A 20,253-nucleotide genomic window follows, 5' to 3' on the forward strand; every position below is an offset into this window, starting at 1 on the left:
ACCCCCTCTGCTGCTCAATAATCTTGGGAATCTTCATCTGAATCATGGGAATCTTTTGTTTTGTTCTTCAAGTAATATTCAAGTTCTGATGGTGGTTTTTCTATTTTTGGATTTATGTTCTTTCTTTTTCTGTAATATATCATCAAACTTCTGTATCGATCTCCACCGCAATTTTTGCAAATCTGATGTAATCCTCTAACGCCGTTGTTACATCCAACACAACTTCGTGAACCAGCATGAGGATTTTTCTTTAAAATATAATTATGTTTTTTTTCAATATTCTCCACGGCACCTTTTGTTGCATTTATCTGTTGTTCCTTGAATTAACCACGCACAGTTGTTCATTATATTAATGATATCTGTTTAATTAAATTTATTAATTTATCCAAATATTTTATCAAGACCAACACGATATCTTGTTCTAGGATCATGTAAATTTATTGTTATAAATCCATGCGGAGTAGCTTGCGCTCGTGAAAAGAAATTTCTGAATTTAATTATATCCATGTCACCGCTGCACCAAGTTTGATGAATATTTCGCAGCGTGTGTGTGTCTACGCCATTAAACACAACTAAAATATTACAATTGTCCCTGATTACTTTTGGTATTGTGTATATCGCTGAGTAACATAGATAACATCTGTATTTTAATGTCTGCCGCGAGAAAATATCCTGGCTTGATTTGATTGTTTATCTAGCATCACATCATCATATACAACTAAATTATTAATAAATCCGTCTAAAAAATCAACGGACGGTGCTTCATCAATATCTGTTATAAACTCTATGACATCATTAACTTCGTCCAGTAATCTTGCATTTTCGTTAAAATCTTTAAATACTTCATAACATCGTTGATCATCAGCGGATGGTGCTACCAAATACAACTTATCCCATTTCAACCATCTCATTATCAGATTAAGTAATAACTGCGTCTTACCCGATCCAGATGGTCCCATGATAATCATTCTGATGGAATTCGGTAGCCAGGATGATGCTTAACAGGTTCTCACTGCCGAGTTGCTGAGAAATCAATTATATCCATATATATTATAACATGAATTTATATTGTTTACGCTGTAGAGTTAAAACTCCGACCACTGATTTAGTTACAGTTATAACAAAAAATAAAAAAATAGTTTACGTTACGGTGGAAAATGTGCTGTATGCGGTAGAAAGAAATTTTCGTTTTTACCTAATAAGGGCGGTGGTGATATTGCTAATTTGATGTCAAAGTTTCCGGGTACTCCATGGGCTAAATACCCAGGAGAAAAACATCTACCAGGATATAGTTATTGCGGTCCTGGTACTCGACTCGATATCAGACTTGATAATCAGGATCAACCAAAACCAGGTGAGGAACCAGTAAACGCTATTGATCGAGCTTGTCATATTCATGATGTAGCTTATAAAAGTAAAAATCTACAGGATAGGCATATTGCAGATGTGAAATTAATTCACGCGTTAAATTCCATAAAAAATAAAAATATTAAAGAATCATTAGCTAATTGGTTAGTAAGATCCGCGATGAAAGGTAAATTAGCGTTTGGGTCTGGTAATATAATGGAATTAATTTATTATTCACCAAATGGATATTGGAGAGGCAAAGTAGCAATTGGTAAACTCGCTGATGCAGCAGCGGTTAAACATTCTACTGCTAGCGTTTGGTTATCCAAACAGGCAATATGGCAAATTTATCTACCACCACCGAAACGAATTCAGTACGCGTATTTCGATGTTAGTGTTCCTAATGAAGTTCATCAAGCAGATATTCTGTTTTTACCACATGATACTGTGAGTGGAAAAACGTACAAGTACGCGTTAACTGTAGTTGATGTTGCAAGTAGATATAAGGAGGCAGAGCCGCTATCAACGAAAACATCATCTGAAGTAGCCGATGCGTTTGAACGAATTTATCAACGAGGTGGTGGACCACAAAGTGGTCTGCGAGGGCCACAGCTGCTACAGGTTGATCCTGGTAAGGAATTTCTTGGTCCAGTATCATCGTTGATGAAACGACATAATACCAAAATACGACAAGGTCATACTGCAATTCACCGTGATCAGGCAATTGTTGAGCGATTTAATCGAACACTTGCTGAGCGGTTATTTAGATATCAATATGCTAAGGAATTTATTCAAGATAAAAGATCTCGTGAATGGGTTGCAAGATTACCAAGCGTGATAGCTGCATTAAATAGCGAGATCACACGAACAACCAACATGAAACCCATTAGCGCAGTCACAAAAAAAAATATACCAACACAACGAAAAGATGTTGAAAAACAAAAAATATTGGGTGATGTTACAGTCAGATATTTATATGAACCGGGTGAACTTGAAGGTGGTAGCGCGAGAGCGACTGATCCTATTTAGAGCGTTACCACACACAAAATATCCACCGTGACAAGATCGCCAGGTAGACCTGCAATCTACAGATTAGATTCGGTTGCTCCTCAACGTGGATTTGTACGTGAACAACTACAAATAATTCCCACGGATACACAACTACCACCGCGATCACTTAACTAGCACTAGTGCCAGCACCCAAGGCGCTGGCGCCTCTACGTCGATTACACTCAAGACAGGTCAACATGGTATTTTCTCGTGTATGACCGCGACTATTATCTTTTCTGTCTACGGTAAATCGTCTTGAATCATTACTAGAATACCTCCACAGCATTATACAATTGCAACTTGCGCAATGATTATTCTGCTGCTGTTTTAATTCAATAATAAATTCAACATCAAGATCAAAGTCGCGTTTATTTTTTTATCAGATTGTTTTTATCCGATTAATTTTTTTCTTATTATATCATCATCAATGACGTTAAATTTATTAACGATTTCAGGAATTATAATTCTACGTAATTGAGATATTTTTCTGACCCTCGATACCGCTAAATAAACTAAATTTGACCACTCGATGTGATCGTCCACAATCCAGACTCGTGTGTCAGAAATAGTTAATCTCTGAGACGAGTGGATCGTCATAGCGTATCCCAACACCCATGGAGATTTGTCAGCGCGTAATGCATCTTCGACCACACTGATATCAACAGCGACAATATCATTTAATACGAGATTTTGATTCTCAGTCTGTCCTGGAATATCAACATTAATATTCTGTTTTCGTGTATCTGATGGTCTATAACATAACGGTACGGGTAATTCTGAATATTTTTCTTTATGCAGCTGAAATAACTGCTGTTGTAAATCGTCTCTGATTATTTTTCTGCTTGCTACGATCAAATCGGTGGGTCTCCATAAATTCAAAAAATCATTTATTGAGCTCTCTGAGATTACTCCGCGTATTATTTCACACTGAATTTTGTTTGATTGTAATCTGATTAATTTTTTAAATTCCTTTAAATTTGCATCAAGAGCTCTATGATCATCGTCTATTTCTTCGTAATAATCGACGAAATTTTTTAACCAATCATGTGGAGATGGTCCAACAAAAGGCGGCGGTTGACCATGATCGCCACACATTATTATAGCGGTATTTTTCGTCAGCAACCAATCAAGAAACATTTTTAATGTATCCAATGACACCGTGCATATTTCGTCCCAAATAATTATTTTAGGTATATATTTTTCTCCCATTCGTTCAGGAGTCCATGTATCCCCGCGCCACCGAAAGAAACTATGATACGTGCACGATTGTGCTTGCCGTTGTTTCATCTCGCGTGCAAGTCTATGTGTGGGTGTCAGCACGATCATATCTGAATTTATAAAAACATTAATCGCTCGAGTCGTTTTGCCGCATCCACCAGGTCCATTGAGATATACTGTCTTATATCTAGTTATTGGATCACTCAACGATGGCGCTTTCGACATTTCTGCTATTTTATTACACTTACGATAAAAATGTCTCATCGGAACATCTGCTGATTCTGTATAATTGTGTAATATTTCCTCTTTTATTCTCCACGAACTCCATCGTTCATCATTACTTGTAAATATCATAACAGACTCTAAATATTTACTCGAAATATAAAACGAATCTGTTGCGACTCTGACTGCGGTCTCAGGAAATCTATTAATCATCGATAATAAATTTATAGAAACATAAGCCAACATGGAAGATCTTAGATGAGTATACTGTGGGGAGATATCATTTATATAACTAACGATCGTACCCAATTTTGTTCCGTCGGATAAATAAACACTTTCTCGATTTACAAACATATTTCTCGCTGTTGTATCAGCAATTATAAAATCGTACTCGGCATCATTAAAATTAATCGTGTGTGATGTCTTTTATGATCACATGCACCACGCTGAGTAAATTTACCTATAATTTTTCTACCGAGATCTTTTGCGGTTTTAAGTTTAATCTCGAGAATTTTAGGAGCTTCTTTGATAATATCATCTTCGGAAACATCAGGACATTTTTCCTTAAACTCGCTAATAACTTCATCAGCACTGATATAATCTGACATGGGCAACCAAACTTCCGTCTGCGCGTGATATGATATAATTGCCTCACTAACCACCAACGATGTCAGTGCCGCACAATCTAGCAAATATCGTAATAAAACTATAGGCGCCCAACGTTTTTCACAAAAATGTCTGCCAAACCAAGCATAACAAATCTTGTGAAGATTTTCGTTAAGCTCGAATGATTCAACACAAGCGAATCCAGTCAGATCAAAATCAGGTAATGGTCCATTAATTGCCACTCGCGTCATCTCGTTTGTAGGGTGACCGAATCTTTTAAAGTATGCAGATCAATCGCCGTATCATAGAAAACTTCCCGGATAACATGCAACCATATCAACCGAAATAACATCGTTGTAATTATATTTGGTATTCCACAATCCATCGTGTCCGTATTCGACGCAACTTGCGCGTACGTCCTCGAGTAAATCAAATCGTGTTGGTTTCCATGAATTTCTTTCTCTAGCGAAATGAGCCGCAACAGATGGAACGGTAAAACAATTAGTTAGTAATTTGTCAGTATTTTCCGCGTGTTTGTACTTGGAAAACTTCTCCGCGAGATTTTTCATCTCATCGTGGAGAGATTCTGTGCGATATATTTCACCGTTTGGTCTAACAAACTGATCAAATTCACCTTCCTCATTACTTTTAAATAACCATACCGATACAGGATCGTTTTTACTTATTTCGTTGATAAAATCAAACATATCTGGGGGGTAAAATCTAATAGTTCGATCACGTGGAAATATTGTTACTGCGCTGGTCCATGCGTGCGCGTTATGATCAATAATATTTATTGGAGCTCCTTTCGATTTATATTTCGATTCGTACAGTACTTCTCCCGTTATTGTCGCTACGGTTATTGGAAATTTTATTATTTTCCTAACTCAGCAACATCTTTTATTGTAGCACCGGTATCCTTAACTGAATCAGCCCACGAGTTCATTTTTTTACGTCTTAAATCAGTTAATCCATTTCCACGCATCGCGTTTGTAAAGTGTTCTATTACTCGCTCGGCTACACAATTTAACCTTGAAAATTTCATGGGTGTCAGTTTATCAACGTTGGGTTTTTTTATTTATCTCATAGATTCCGTAAATAACCGCTGTTACAGGATACGCTCGCTCATAATACGGTTTGTCAATACCCGTCAATAGACCCGGTCTGGAATTTTTACTTAATATGGCAATTTTATTATTGCCAAGGACAGGATCATATTTGTTGTCACGGAATGGTGTAAATGTTGTTAATTAAATACATGTACTCGGGTTTCGTTTCTTTTTCTCTGTACAACGATACCCGAGGGTGTTTATAATATGGTCTATGTATTTCGAAATCGTGAGTACGATTCGTCCTGTGCCACACGTGCAAGGTGCCTTTGATAAAGAATAACGAAAATTCTAAAGGTATAAATACGTTACTACATGTAAAGGACCTTTACAATACTAATGGTTTTGTCAGCAAGCGGCCTGCTTAAAGGATTCGCACAACTCCAGCTGTAGGGGTAGGTAATGTTTTGGGTTTTAAGTGATAACTAGTGTATTACCATATTTGCCTTTGCATGTTTGTTATAGTTTTCTTTACATACCATAATGCGTGCATTTTTTATTCTTGTTGCGACGTAGTACAGGACTTATATTGGTAATGTAAAGCTACATTTTTTAAAAAAGAATGGTTTACTATTGTCTTATCAAGCAGGGTTAGGTTTACTATTGAACCTCTGTTTTGTAATTGCCATTATAATATAATCTTTTTAACTTACCATGTATAACGTCCTTACGTTATGTCTGTATCAAGTTTAGTACACTGTATCGGGTATATTTTCAGCTGAGTTTTTGATGGTAGGAATATCCGGGGTGTCCGGTGTTGTCAGAGGGTAGAAACGTCCGTGTGTCCGGAGCGTTTAAGGTGCCGGAGCGTCTAATGTCTAGCGTCCGGAATGTCAAGAGTGACTAAGGTGACCCAGCTGTAGAGCCGTCAAAGGACCAGGGGGACCGGAGGGTCTAATATTTCAAGTGTCCGGAGGGTCTAATGTTTCAAGTGATCATAGTATTCCGAGGGTCCGGAGTCTATATTGGTTGTGGAATTGATTCGGGGGAGCTGTGGAGCGGATATGGTGCACGGGTGACGGAGTGCATCTCCACACATGTATTTTTAGCTGTATGCTAATTTTGGGTTAGTAAGACCCAGTGTATTATTCAGGACTGGAAGGATAGATTGTATATCCGTTCTTGTTTAGTGACATAATTTCGCTACCTGAGCAAATACATTTTTTTTACTATGTGTAAACGCTTACATTGTTTACTATTTGAGTGAACTATATTCATCTTTCCATTATTGAATCATTTGTGAAATCATTTATCCTGTGTTTTAGGGTTACTGACCTAAATTTATTTGTACATTTTTTTCATCTTTGAAACTGTGCGTTTTTTTTGTTAAATAGATCCAATATTTGGATTATAAATACGCACATATCTTCATCATCCACTACTCATATAAATCGCCACATTAAACCATATATCTGTGTCGTCAAAACGTGTTCTGTTGTTAATCCGAAATATCCCACCCGGTTATCTTGTTACATTTGTCACGGATAATCCAACTAGCTGTTTCTGTTAATACAATAAATTTTACTCTGAAGAAATATTTTTGATTGCCCTCATACTCAGCGATGTAGTTAATGATAGTTGCCGCTCGCTTGTCATTCATTGTGGCGTCCTTGACAGTATTGCGTATAATCTTGAACGTTGACCATGTATAAGATGCACCATCCGTGTAAAATTCTTTCTTGGCGTCGTGAATTTTATTGATCAAACTTTTATTTTTCGGATCAACCAAATCTCGTACTGGTAAATCAGAAGATAGTCTGTCGAGGTTGAATTTATATTTAACAGGCCTAGTCTGGGATAATCTCTCAAACTCATTCATATAATTAAAACAAATATTTAAATAAAGAAAATTATATATATATATACAATGTCTCAATGCAAATGGTTGATGATCGGCTCAGTAAATCGATGCAACAAATCCTGCAGAAAGGAATTTTGTTGGATGCACTTACAAAGTATACGACGGGGAAGTCTAGGACGAATACCGTGTCTGCGATGTGGTATTGGAGTGCGAGGAAAAACAGAATTATGTGGAAAGTGCGGAGGAAAACGGTTCAGAGAACTTAAAAGATATTATGACAAAAAAATTAATAATAGTGAAAACGCTATAAAATCCGTGGAGGATTATATATCAAGATTTCAGACAAACAATGATTTGAACAAATAATATTATTGCATATATGGAGCAAAATATATTTGTCCCACATCCCACAATAACAAACTATGAATCAGATCGTAATGGCATGATCAGACACTGCAGGTTGAAGAGACCGGTTGGCGTTGTTTCTAATACTGGCTATCTTAGATTTACAGTTGGGAAGAAAAGATATCTGTGTCATCGATTCACATATGAGTGTTTCTTCGGAGTGATCAAAGATGATCTTGTTATTGATCATGTTTACGGGGATCCTCAGAACAACTCCTTATCCAACCTTCGTGTTGTCAAACAAAGCGTGAACTCTGCACGTGGTAATACTGGAAGATGTAAAACAATCGGAAAGAGGGCGGTAAATTCCACAAACACAGAAACTGGCGAAGTAATTATATTTCGTTCGATACGTTCTGCTGCGAAATACTTTGATATTAATCCGTCTTCAGTACAAAGAGTAGCAGAAAATATAACCAGATCTGCTTTCTCAAAAAAATATAAGCAGAAAATCACCTTTCAGTACTGTTAACTATCATCACCACCTCGAATTATATTTATTTTTTTGGGGGGGGTCAGAAATTGTCATTATTATACTACTTATTTTTTGACTCATGAAAGGGAGGTAATTTATGGTCATAATCATATACAACATCCAAGGTCTGTGACGCCTGGTGGAGCAAGTTGAACAGTATGCAATACAGATTTCTAACTTACAAAAATATACAGTTCGTGTATTTTTCTGCAGTATTAGAACAGCGCAACACATAGACATTACATCTAACCTACAGAAAACTGACATGTATATTCCAGCCTACTGAATGCAGAATCCAGCGTCTAGTCTGTATCTTGTGGCGGGTTAATTTTAGATAATGTACAATGTACTGACTCATAGGTCCACGATAGTGTTTGGAATTAAAAATCAGTTGCATTTTCCTTGTTCAGTGCAGAAATATTATGCGAGATTGTGTATGTATGTGTGATTATTTATTTATCGAGTAAACTCCCTTTGACCAGTCTAGCAATTAGATGATCTAGACCGGATGTTCTATCATACATGGCGTGGTATAGTAAATAGGAAATTCCTTAATTTAGCTTTGTTTGGTGAAAATATATCATGTAAACGTATTTCTTGAATTCAGAATTGTATTTTGAGTAAATATATTCGAAATTAGTTCCTTTTCAATGATTATTAGCTATATATTAACTTCCGAAACATATGTTTGTAACAAGATTTGATAGCTCAATCGGTATCGTATTGGACTGTGACGCTCGCGGTCCAGGATGGAATCCCCATGGCTGACAACATGTCGGTGGTTTGCGCATAATTGCGATTTTTATAATAATTGGGGGCTCCGCCAGATACCCCGCTCAGCAAAACTCAACCACGTATCAACCGGTGGTTGATACATATTTTCGTATCACCCACGGGCTTGATTATTGTGGGTGGGTTTTTGCTGAGCGTATATGTTTGTGCCGTCCTTTTGTTCAATTATTCATTGTATATATTTCATTTCATACTTAAAGAACTTGCTAAAAAAACTCGTTTCATAATATATGTTTGTAATGTCCTTCATTCATTGTACATACCCATTTCATTGTACATACCCATTTCATTGATACTTAATGAACTTGCTAAAAAACTCGTTTCATAATATATGTTTGTACCGTCATTCGTTCATTGTATATACCCATTTCATTGTACATACCCATTTCATTGTACATACCCATTTCATTGTATATATCCATTTCATTGTATATCTTCACCAAACACACCCTCCTGGGCCTCTAGACCGTCGTTTGACGGGTTAGGGGCTCTCATAGCGGGGTAGTGTTTCGTGTACCTGTACCTTGAACTCGCTAAAGACTCGATAGGGGTTCAGGGATAATTTTTTTTATTTTAAAGATTTATATATTATATAATGAACCATGAAAATATCAAAGACATTATTTCTGCTATTAAAAAACTAGAAGAAAACGGAATTAATATATCTGATGAACTAAATCCTGAAAAAATAATATCTGATTTTGAAACGTTAGAAGAACTTAAAAATGAAAATAAGTATGTTATATCATCTCAATATAAGTTCATAAAGCGGATTCAGGCAGCTTCAGTCACTGGCTATGGTGAACGATGATCAAGTAAATGAATTTATTCCTCTTTCTGTTGCAATAGAAAAGATCAGGTCGGGATTATCCAGCGAATACGAAACAAAAAAAACAATCAGTACCCGCATAAGATACTTAAGAAAAATTATGTCAGTGGGTAACGACTGAGTAGTAGTATAATTTCCCTCAATGTATATCACATCAGAATTAATTTACATAAAAAAATAAAATATTTCAGAATAATAATAAAATATTTTTTGGAAAACTGATTGATTTCTATACTTTTAAGTACCAACCACCCCATGAGAATTAGCAAACTGATTGATTTGTATACTTTTAAGTGGCAATCACCCCATCAGAATTAGCACACTAATTAATTTGTATACTTTTGAGTAACAACCACCCCATCAGATTGATTCACAAAAAAATAAAATATTTCAGAATAATAATAAAAATATTTCAGAATAATAATACAATATTTTTTTGTAGTATTTTTTGGAAAACTGATTAATTTGTATAATTTTCAGTACCAATTACACCATCAGAATTAGCAAACTGATTGATTTGTATAATTTTCAGTACCAATTACCCCATCAGAATTAGCACACTGATTGATTTGTGTAATTTTCAGTACCAACCACCCCATCAGAATTAGCAAACTGATTGATTTGTGTAATTTTCAGTACCAATTACCCCATCAGATTGATTCATTTCAGATTGTACAAAATTGATTAATTTGTGTAATTTATCCCATCAGTGATTATATTTATTTATTCTGAAATATTATTTTTTTAAGTTGATCGAGATTAATACAGGAGTGTGTATAATTTAGAATCTGATCTCTCTACAGATGATCTCGATAATATGTTCTCGGCGGAGCTCATCTAACTGATCTCGCTTCCGTATTCATCAATAACTAAATTAACGCTAAATTGCTCTGTGTTTTGACAACACTGTTCTGATGGCGTTTTTCAAGTGCTTCTTTGTCATGTATAAAAAACAATCACGTGCTGGTACATTATATAACATTTACTGGATTAATTAAGATTTCACATACAGATTTATCACAATCTCTTCTCCACGCATGTCAATTAAGCGATTAAGGTGGTCTGTGAGCTTAAAATTTATTCGTGTTAACATATTATTGTGACACCGCAGATACACAGGATTAGTTGGTTCTTGCACGATTAAACTTCCAGGGGTAACGTGTGGTGTAAATGTATATAAAATATATCCTTGTTGAGCCTGATTTGATTTTCCGAGGTCTATTTGATAGCTACCATCGACTACGTCACAAACCAGATTGACTACAATCGTGCTGGTTATATTAACGATTCCCGGAGAAACGTGCCTGCCGCCACCGTGTGGATCATTATTATGTCTGAGAACAGTTGGAGGTGGTGTTAGTTTTTTCCACGCATCGAGTATTTTAGGAAATATTCATCAATGACATCATTGACAGATTTTCTTAATTTATCTGGATTATAATCAGGGAACTTAAATGTTGCAATATCAGCTTCGGATATTTTGTATTTGGCTGTGAAGGATTTTTTATAATCGCTTGATGACTTAAGAACTACATCTCTAATTCTATTATAAATATTTTCAGAAGAATTAACTATAAAATTTAAAACTTCTATTTACCTAATGATATTATCGCGCGCAGATGTCAAATCAGATAAATACTCCCGAAAACTATCATGTAAATTATTTAACTGTATTTTATGGTCTGAGTTTATTGAAGAAAATATAGGATCAATATCCAAAACAATAATACGTCTAATAAGATAATAAAAAATAGAGTCAGGATCTTAATAAAGTCCTCCATCTATCACCGTTGGTTTTATTTCTATGTAACCTAACCAATTTGAATTCATTTCAATATCGTGACGAGAGCTACTTGTTGACGTAAAATCAGATTTTTTCGGTTCTGGTGGTCCTTCATACACCGGGGGAACATCCGGCCAACCTAGTACGGATCTTATCGTGGATTGATAAATATCAACGGCATAATCAAGAGAATGTATCTCAACCGTCGAGGACAGCGTCGGTTCATGAACGTTAATTGATATTTTTGCTTCTTTTCCGGTTATTGATTTTATTCTACGTTGAAATTCCTCATTGATTTGTTCGATCTCATAACTACCAGTGGGTATTCCAACATCTATCCAGTCAGGAGTACCATCTGGTTTGTTCTTGTTAGCAAATACAAGCAAATTATTTGCTGGTGTACCATTAAATGATTTTGATCTGATATTTGGCCAGCTGTAATATACCCGTAATTGAGCTAATGCTATTTCTTTTACTGGAATTGCAGTAGGAAAATTAATACTAAATTCAGGATTAGTTGAACTTACCGAGATATCGTTATCTTTGGCGGAGTTGTGTTAGTCACGATCTGCTGGAGTAATTCTGTCATTATTAGTATTTATGTCTTTAATACCGATACCTTCGTCGTATATTTTAGTCATCATTGAAAACTCGACATCAGATATAATTCCATCACTGAGACTCGCTGATAACAACGAGGATAACTTCGAGTATGCGACCGTCGCTGTATGTAATCTTATCATGTAATCGGATAATTTTTCATTCATGCAGGTACATATTTTTTTGTCATGATATTGAGCACACCTGCAATCGTTGTTGCTGCTGAAATACAAATAGTTACGGCTGCTGGTGCCATCATTGTCACCGCTGATAATATAACACCGGTTTCAGCAACAACAGCGGATACTGAATAAACGATCACGTCCACGATAACTAATCGTCGTCGATATTTTTGTACTTTTACTGTATATTGTTCGACTTGATCTTTTAGCGCCGCCTGCCATTCACGCGCTTGATTGTATCTGTATTATGCACCGTCCATATATTTTTATGCAGTAACCAATTGAGGTGTTTCAGCTACAAATTCCAAACACCACCAGTAAGATGTTGCGGTTAATTTCTTATCATCTGCTTCCAGGATAAATATTTCTTCGGTTCCGCTATTTAATATAACAGATACAACCCCGGAAAACCTATCCGTTGAATGACGCCATGGATACGTTGTAAATATCTCAAATCGCGCACCACTGAACACAGACAACCTGTACACGCCAGTGACTGTTGCGGTATATTTGATGGTTTTATTTTGCTGCGACCATGTTGCGAATCCCGATGATACAGTGCATATGATGTTTGTGATATGCCCAGGAGTTATTCCGGCTGAAATTTTAATCAAATTGGTTTTATTAACGATATCAGGAATCCCCGCTACGACGTTTTGCTGTGTTTGTTTGATCGTGTCTAGGTTACCTTTGATATCAGAAAGTTTTATGTCAACGGAGTGCGGAATGCCGAAGAATTCTTCTGTGGTTCTTTGATGGTTTCTGCGAAATCTTGCAAAAGCGCCAACGTGAACGTCATACTCGACCCGCAGCGTGGATAATTTACCATCTACGGTGTCGACGTATTTTTTTGTTGCTGCATCTTCGTCGGATGTTGGATCTCTTAAAACTACTATTTTATTTCCGTTCATGCTGAGTTCACCCGTCATTGTGTCACGGGTATTTTTACGCGATTAGCAACGCTTCTTGCAATTTCATCTCTGATGGATGTAAATGATACACTTGAATCTCTAATTCTACCACCGTCAGTAAACACAGGAATATTATCTGTAGCTGCACCAAGTACTCGTCGAACTATATCATTCCATCTGATATTGCTCGTTTTTAGTTTACCATATCGATCTTGAAAAATAACGACCTCATCTTGGTCAACTCCAGCCAGGCTTATGATATCAGCGAGTTCATCTTTAGTCGCATACTTCGACAGATCAACATCGCCGGATTTTCTCTTAACGCGGAAAGATCTTCTTCCGTAAATATCAACCATTATATTTTAAGATCTATTTAAAACGCTTTACGCGCAACGAATCGGTTGCTTGTATAATCATGCACAACTTTATGTGGCGGTTTGGATGATTTTGATATAGCGTCGAGTACATTAATTACTTCACGGCCGCATATTGGCGGATCTGTCATTGTTTGTGTGGGTAGCGTTGAATACCAAACTTTACAACCAGAGGTTCTTGCGTGGAGTGGTGCGACATACTTGATAAATTCAGCAGGTGGAGCTAACCCGTATGAATCAAAATAAACGATTCCACGTGGATCAACCGCGTATGATACCCGATGAGTACCGGGTCCTGAAGTCGAGTCTAGATTAATAATACCTGTTTCGAGTTTATTCGGTTGTTTTGGTAATTGATCTCGCATAAAAACACCTCTAAAGGCTTTTATTTTTAATCGTTTAGCAGCATCAAGTAAATCAAAATTTGATGCTGAAACATCTAACGTGGGAGCCTCAGACCGCTTGCCCAGCGAGATCCCGGTAGTCTTAGACCGCGTCCCTTTTTTTTGTACGCATTTCCTGTTGCTTTCTTTAGAGCCATTCCAGCAGCTGTTCCAACAGCACCTAACGCGGCTGCCTTTGCTACGGCTGGAGCGGCAGCAGCTATTAACGCTGGAATGGCCGCGAGAAGTGGAAATATACCACCCGTTTTAACCATGTTTTTGATGGCGCTCGGAGAAAGATGTAATTGAACTCCAGTTTTTGATTCTAGGGCTTTATTGAAATGTTTAATCTGATTATTTGTCAACGATAATTTGTTTGGACCACCACCCATCTGATCTCGTTTTAGTGATATTTTAGTTCCGCATTTGCTGGTGGTTTTTGACTGAAGCTCTTTGACCTGACCGGGAGTCAGAGTAACATTAACATGACTATAAGACATTTTTATATAAATAATATTTTTCTGAATAATTAAAGATTTTCCACTGGTGCATCAACGACTCTCATTCGACCACTTCCACCTTCAAGTAACATGGCTTTATCGCTGAGTATGACCGCGATTGCTCTATAATTAACACCACCTGTATTCAATGTTGCTTTAAGATGTACATCAACGACAGATTGTTTTGATAGATCAAGATGTTCCAGTGAAAAATAATAAATCGGATACAAAGTTCTGATATCATATTGTGATATTTGCAAACCGGTATCAACATTTTGATCACGTCCCATGATTGACATTAAACGATGATATGCACGTCCTATACGATTCTGTTCATAATTTAGTTGTATATTATCTGCTGGTTCTTGTTGTCCGTTTATCCGTAAAAGAAATATCTGTGATACCTAGTTTATCAAATATCATATGAGAGTGAGTTTATGAGCCTAATCGATTAGTTTCCTGAAACGCAACAAAAATATGTCGCGGTGCAGAAACACCCTGTTGTGATGCTATATGCCATGTAAACTGACCGTTAACGTTAGTTTGCATACTATCTGTGCTTGTTGTTAACCATGACAATAAGGATTTACCACCAGTGTCCATGAAAGAAATTAATTTTTGTACTACTGCGATCGTTGGAGTCATTACCGGCATCCACAGTGAAAGTTTAGACAATATTACTTTACCAGCATCACCAACAGGTCTCCACAGAGCATCGTTATCATCACCTTTTCGCACAAGAACAACCGTGTGTCTAGCTCCAAAAATAACCTTTCTAAAATTTATACAAAATCCAAAAATATGCGATAGTGGAATTGCAAATGAAAATCTTCTATTGTCTCCTAGTAACATATTTTTACGTGCTGCAAATCCCAAGTTGAAATTTTCGCTAGAACCATGAACCACTGGGGCCACATCAGCATCAGCGTTATTGGCAAAATTTCTTGGTCGTCTTATATTATACGGATCGCTTTCAGGGTTATTGGAGTTATCTTTCACAAACATCATTGTAGGACCTGCTGATCTTGTATAATCATCAGAATATCTTGCTAATCCTATTATTGTTGTAGCAACGTCTACATCTTTCTGAATCGATTCAATATTTGTTCCATCGATCATATAAGTGGCGCTATCAAACAACGCCATAATCCCATTGTTGACAAAACCAACTTTTACTGCACCTCCGTAATTAGTATCATCCGTTTTTATAATTGTACCTTCTACCTCAAGAAAAGCCACAGCGGGTAAAAAGTATCTACTTGTATCATGAACTTGTAGTTCAATTCTTCCACGTTGATCTGGTATTCGTGCCTCCATATCAAATGCTTCATCGGATTCACGTTTAAACATTTTATTATAATTATTTTCGTCTAACACGAAAACCGTGTTTGGAAACTCCACTTCCTGATATCATGCTTGAAATATTATTTCCTGATTCACTGAGTCTTTGATCTATAAATTTGATGTTATATTTCTTTCTGCCTCTTCAGATAATTCCGCTAGTTTTTGATTTGCAGCCTGATTTATTATTTTACTTACGTCTGCGGGCATGATGTCAGTACTTGCCAGTTTCACTGGTGGTTGTTGTTTTCGTCGCAATAATCGTGCTAGTCTTTCTTTGATTGCCGAAAACGCCTTACCAGCAACATTGACAATTGCTCCAGGAGCTTTTTCACGAACAATATCGATAGCTTTCATCGATATTTGTTTTGCAACGGGTGCTGCTTTTGGAGCTATCCTTGTGAATAATCCCCGCACAACATCACCAAGTCCATCTCCGTGAGTAGCTCTGTAGATTGGTAATCGTGAGTTCACCGCTCTGACCTGTACAGGTTTACGATGATTATTATGTATGATCATCTTTTTTAATTTACCATTTATTTAACAATTAGTCATCAACAAGTTCATCGATAAGTTCTCGGTAAACTCCGATATCCATGATACCACCTTGAAATAATCGCCGACAAATATCAGCTGCTTCATTAATTATTTCTGGTGAATTATTTCCGGCACGTTTTCCTCCTATGAGAACTTCTAACCGTGACACATCATTAATGATATTATCAGGACATATACCAGATCCTGTTTTAGGTTCATCTTGAGGTGTTTTAAATACTGGTGGTTGCATCACCGGATAAAGTACTTCAGTGGTGACCGGGGATATGTCAGGTGAGTCACTTATTTGAAATCCATGTGGTGAATCTATCGGTGTAAATGTCATTGCCGGCGCAGAATTTTTTTTACGTTGTAAAAGTGGAGGAAGCTGATACTGGGAGAGTTGTTCTTGTTCTTGTTCTAGTCTCTCTCTGCGAAGTATTTCTACTTCTTTATAAAGATCTTTGTTTTTCGAATCATCACTTTTAACCTGTCTTTCGTTTGCATGTATGCGATATATCCATTTAATAAGATCTTCATTTTTTACTTTTTCATGATGGGGTTTTAAAATCCCAGATTTGTCAGATATATAATCTAATATTTTTTCGGGTAATTGTTCTATTTCAGTATTCCTAATTTCTTCAACAACCCCTTCCTTAAATTTTGCAATTAATTTTATATTTTCTTTTACTGGCTTGAATTAGGTGCATGTTCTTTTTGCACGTCGGCGACTTCAGTACGAAGTTTTCCAATACTTTCAAGTATTTCCTCACCAACAGGTGGAGGTTGATCCGCAGCTATTTCCCTGGCTATGCCAGGTGGAAGATCTCGTAAAATCTTCTTTGTCTGTTTAGTTCTTCTTGCTATTTTTTCAGTTTGTTCTGCTGTTTGTTTTGATACCGGAAGAAGATCTTCTTTGATGACAGTTGTAACTTTTTCAGTAGCTGCAGTGACGGGTTTAAACAGTTTTTTAGTTTCTTCTTCATACTCAACTTGTGCTTCTTGCTGCGCTTGTAGATTTTTTCTAAATGAGTCTCTGACAGGAAGAAATTTTTTAATTGCTTCTAATCGTTCTCGTGCTATTCTTGCAGTATGAGATTCTGGATATACCATTATTTTAAATATAACAATTTTTTAATTGATATCAGCAGAGAGGGTGTAAATTTAATTAAACAGATATCATTAATATAATGAACAACTGTGTGTGGTTAATTCAAGGAACAACAGATAAATGCAACAAAAGGTGCCGTGGAGAATATTGACAAAAAACATAATTATATTTTAAAGAAAAATCCTCATGCTGGTTCACGAAGTTGTGTTGGATGTAACAACGGCGTTAGAGGATTATATCAGATTTGTAAAAATTGCGGTGGAGATCGATACAGAAGTTTGATGATATATTACAGAAAAAGAAAGAACATAAATCCAAAAATAGAAAAACCACCATCAGAACTTGAATATTACTTGAAGAACAAAACAAAAGATTCCCATGATTCAGATGAAGATTCCCAAGATTACTGAGCAGCAGAGGGGGTTCGTCTACAATTCTGTTTGGGACAAACAATAATTGTAGACGTGGTATTGACCTCTATGAACGGTCACTATTTTTTTTGGTCTAAACACAAGGGTGACCAAATTCCCTTAAGTGGTCTGTTCACCCTCTCTGCTGCTAGCATGATGTCCCACCCAGTCACATTATCCTGGTACCAGGCCGACCAGTTCTAACACTAATCTGTTAATGCTGAGCGCCGAGCAAGGCAACAGTTAGTATTACAGTTAGTATCATTTCTGTAAGTCTTTGGTATGACTCGGCCAGGGATCGATCCTACGACCTCACGCATCCGAGGCGGACGTTCTAACCACTAGCCCACCGGAGCGGTCTCCTCAATTTACAAAGAGGACAGCTGGCAAGGATACAGAAATTAAATATAAAATTAATTATGGATGCAGCAGTTTTAATTAGCAAAGAAAGAGTTTGCGAAAATACTTAATAAATAATTTGCAAATGTAAAACGGCAACCTTTCACGACAATTTATGTACAGAATAGTGTATACCTAGCCAAGTATAAACACTACATTTTGGAATAACTATAATTTGTAACGGATGGGCATGTCTGTCGAAATTAACAAAGCGGAACAAATTCGATTGACAGTTAGAACTGCGAACAGAGGTGAATGTCTCACTTAATTTACGAAGAGGACAGCTGACAATAATCCAGAAATGAAAAACAAAAATAACTATGGATGCAGCAGTTTTATTTAGCAAAGTTATGTATTAGAGCTCTTATATTATGGTCTCCCTGTTTTCAAACCGTTTCCATTCAACAAAACTCTTGGGATAAAAGAAGTGAAATAACTACTTAATCACCTCGAATTTCACCAGTTAAGATTAACATAAGTACATTTAATAAGACTCAACTTCTCTTTGGCATTGATAAGACAATGGAAATTATATCTACTTCTTGGTGCAAGAACCATCTGGCTTTATTAAGTAAACTTTTTACGAAAATGACCTTCTTTAGTAGTGGCATTATAGCTATTTGAGATTAGATAATCACCGATCACGGTTCCCAATCTATAAACTTCTTCTATAGGCCTATTCCTCGTGCTTTTTTCCACTGGGGATATTTTTTCCACTCTCTCATGAGTGTAATCCACAGTAATACCAAAGAAAGTGAGAATTTCGGAATAGACAGGTATTTGGTTATGTCAGTGGTTCCCAACTCGCAGGATGCGACGCAAACTAGGGTCACTAGGATGTTCTGGATGATTATGGAGGATCGCCAGGATTTTATTTTCAGAGTTGCAAAACACTTATCAAAATGTGGAAACCAGGTCGTGAGGCTAATAAATACTATTTGTTTATGATCGCGGACAAAAATGGTTTCGAACTATTAGGTTACATAACGTAGCGAAATTATTTGTCAGAAACCCCGCAACAACGGTTACTATCGATATAGCCCCGACAGCAAATCCGAACGGGGAATGATTAAGATCCCACTGTAGCCACAAGCACAGCAACCACAATGGCAACTGTAGTCGCAGTGGTGATTCCACAAATAGCATCTGCCATAACACGCACGCGTTTGTATTTCATGAGTTGAACGACGTTCTTGGTGATTTCAACTCAAAGCTGTACTTCCATTTTGATAGTTTATCGCGTCGTTCCATTTGAGTGTCTATCACATTCACATTCTGCTATTAATAATTTGAACCTCGAGTATAATTGCTGAAGAAGCTGACCTTGCCACGGTACAACACACACACACACGAACTTCTAACCAATTTTATTTGTACAACTGCTATGCAATAGTAGTGAATGGGGATACTTTAGCCTAAATGGGAATTTAGTGTTAAATTTGGGTGTTTGCACTTGAGCCTCACGGGGAAGTTAACATGGGGAAATTTAACATGGGTGTGACTATAGCGTTTCAAGGGATTGGGACTGTCTAGCGTCAAGGGATTGGGAATATTTGGGCTCAATATCAGCCATTTAGCCAGGATGGGACTATTAAAATAAGGGGCTGTACCCTGGCAACAAGGGGAATTCAACATGGGAAATTTAACAAGGGTGGGACTATAGAGCGACAAGGGAAAATGGAACATAGCGACAAGAATTGAGACTTGATAGCGACAATGAAAAATGGAACATAGCGACAAGGGATTGGGCCTGACAAGACTCAAGTGGAATGATCATAGGAAATGTAGAACGACAAGGGATTGGGTCTGTATAGGCTCAATATAGGCGATATAGCCTGACGTAGACTTGTATGTTAAAAAAGTGGTCCGGC

The 20,253-nt window shown here is 36.8% G+C and overlaps 1 protein-coding gene across 1 annotated transcript in view; it reads right to left on the bottom strand.

Annotated features, from left to right (window-relative positions):
• LOC149808391 (solute carrier organic anion transporter family member 4A1-like) overlaps positions 1 to 20,253 on the bottom strand; it is a 123,549-nt gene that overhangs the window by 80,363 nt on the left and 22,933 nt on the right. The window lies entirely within an intron of this gene.

The sequence above is a fragment of the Sinohyriopsis cumingii genome, chromosome 1, assembly GCF_028554795.1.
Source record: "Sinohyriopsis cumingii isolate HCF-2022 chromosome 1, ASM2855479v2, whole genome shotgun sequence".
Taxonomy (NCBI): Eukaryota; Metazoa; Mollusca; class Bivalvia; order Unionida; family Unionidae; genus Sinohyriopsis; species Sinohyriopsis cumingii.